The sequence below is a fragment of the Saccostrea echinata genome, unplaced genomic scaffold (assembly GCF_033153115.1).
Source record: "Saccostrea echinata isolate AGI-Se365-2 ecotype Australia unplaced genomic scaffold, CSIRO_AGI_Sech_v1 ptg000005l, whole genome shotgun sequence".
NCBI lineage: Eukaryota > Metazoa > Mollusca > Bivalvia > Ostreida > Ostreidae > Saccostrea > Saccostrea echinata.
Window position 1 is genome coordinate 12,858,785 of NW_026889754.1, and position 2,536 is coordinate 12,861,320.

At 39.3% G+C, this 2,536-nt stretch overlaps 1 long non-coding RNA gene across 1 annotated transcript; it reads right to left on the bottom strand.

Annotated features, from left to right (window-relative positions):
• Nucleotides 1-1,184: 1,184 nt before the first annotated feature.
• LOC133179807 (uncharacterized) lies at nt 1,185-1,880 on the bottom strand. The gene is made up of 3 exons (XR_009720188.1): nt 1,777-1,880; nt 1,631-1,738; nt 1,185-1,301 (listed from the first exon to the last, which is right to left on the bottom strand). It is a non-coding gene; the product is annotated as an uncharacterized LOC133179807 (long non-coding RNA).
• Between the last annotated feature and the right edge of the window lie 656 nt (nt 1,881-2,536).

The window sequence follows — 2,536 nt, forward strand, 5'->3', positions numbered from 1 at the left end:
AAACTACAAAGAGTGTTGAAAATAACTATATATTAAACTTAGATTTTTAACTTGGTTATGCCCTTGCAATAGTGGAATTTATAGATGACCTCAATACTGCAGGTATATTTGCTAAAATCACGTGAATGCCACATTACGTGACAAATCTACACAAGAAATATAAACGTCCTCAACATGTAGTTTTTAGCCACATTATATTTGTCCGATAATAGTAAAGGCCTAAAAAGAATCGCCCATCCTTGTAAAGAATGTATTTTCTGTCGAAATAATTCGCCGATATTTCCATATGGCACCTTAACTGTACTGCGCAAGATCAATATCTATACAAGTTTGGTTTAAGACGGACTTATAGTTACTTGGAAATAGACCTGCTCAAAAAACTTTTAACCTGTTTACTAATCAAGAAAATTTTGGTCAATTCCAACCTCCAAAGCAAATATGGAAGTTTTCATCCTAAGATGCACCATCCATGCAAGTTTGGTCATAACGTAATATTATTATACCTCATATAAGTAAACACTAGTAAAATAGAATCTGATTGGCCGAGACAGTCACGTGACCGTCGGGTTTGCCCTGCAACAAAACTTCGTGTTCCACGTCGTGTTTGACGGCTGTGACGTCACAATACGGTGACTAAGATGGTTACTAATGAGGTAGATCGTTTATATCATTGATTGATTGTGTCGATTCAAACGTGTAAAATATATATATTTACAAAAGTGTTTTCACAGGTGGGGTTGTAATGTTACTAGTGTGTAAATTACATTGACTCGTCACGAATGAATGTTTTTATGAAGCGTGACTAGTGGTGTAACTAACATCTGTTTCATATTATTCTTATCACATGTTTTACTTTATTCATCGGATTTTCTTTGTTTTTCTTGCATTGTGCTTGATTCGGTATAATAAACAATTTATTGCATGAATGTTCGGGAGACATGAAGATTTCTTCGCCCTTGAAAAATCATATGATATGATTTTTCATGGGCGAAGAAATCTTCATGTCTCCTTCACTATCATGCAATAAATGTATAATATTATATAGCTACTCCAAAAACATTACCCTGGTCCCTCATCTGGAAAATGTAGGTCAGATTCAGAATCAAGAACAAGTCTGAAAGTGTCCATCCTAAAATACATCGTCCATGCTAATTTGATTAAAATATGGCTAAAATTAACTCATCTGGAAAATCTAGGTCAGATTCAGCATCCGAAGTAAGTGTGGTAGTGTCAATCCCTAGATGCATCATCCATGCAAGTTTGGTTCAGGTAGGGCTTATAGTTACTTGGGAATGGACTTGCTCCAAAAACTTTAACCTGGTCACTCATCTGGAAAATCTATGTTAGATCCAGCATTCGAAGCAAGTGTGGTAGTGTCCATCTCTAGATGCATCATCCTTGCAAGTTTGGTCCAGGTAGGGCTTATCGTTACTTGGGAATGGATCTGCTCCAACACCTTTAACCTGGTCACTAATCTGGAAAATCTAGGTCACACCCAGATCCGAAGCAAATGTGGTTGTGTCCATCCCTAGATGCATCATCCATGCAAGTTTGGTCCAGGTAGGGCTCATAGTTTCTTGGGAATGGACCTGCTCCAAAAACTTTAACCAGGTCACTCATCTGGAAAAACTAGGTCAGATCCAGCTTCCGAAGCAAGTGTGGTAGTGTCCATCCCTAGATGCATCATCCATGCAAGTTTGGTCCAGGTAGGGCTCATAGTTTCTTGGGAATGGACCTGCTCCAAAAACTTTAACCAGGTCACTCATCTGGAAAAACTAGGTCAGATCCAGCTTCCGAAGCAAGTGTGGTAGTGCCCATCCCTAGATGCATCATCCATGCAAGTTTGGTCCAGGTAGGGCTTATAGTTACTTGGGAATGAACTTTCTCCTAAAACTTTAACCGGGACGCCAACGCCTGGGGTATAGCATAAGCTCATCTCGACCTCTTCGAGGTGGGCTAAAAATGAAAACAGAGACCGATTTTCCCATTACTATCCGTCAGATGTAAATGATGTGTGATACACAAGGCATCTCCTTCGTAAATGTTCGGCTAAAATTGTCAGTTCAACAAATCGGCTACCTTCAAATGGATTGCTTAATAAGCGACATGAATTACACTCTTACGGGTCCATGTGTTTTATGATCTGCCTCAGGCACGGTCGGATTCTGATTTCCTTTGCACTCAGTCGAATTATTGCCTACTTTGAATCCATTGTTTTTCTGTCAACATCATGAAATGTACATGTCTGTTTTATAAGCGACATTTCATTCGTTCAATTGTGTAAATCGTGTGCCACTTAACTAGACAGGCCGCACAAGGGTCCGAACCTATACTTATTCCTTACGAGTTAACTAGGCTTAGAGCGTTACACTCAGGTATTGTCACGCTTCGGACAAAAAAAGCAAAAAACCCAATCAGGACACTAAGTACACTTAAAAGCTAAAAACTGGCATGCTTAGGGTATTTTCAGCCAGCTGACACCTCGTGTATGAATCCAATTTTGACTTGAATGACTCAATCGTCGGTGCTAAGGCAA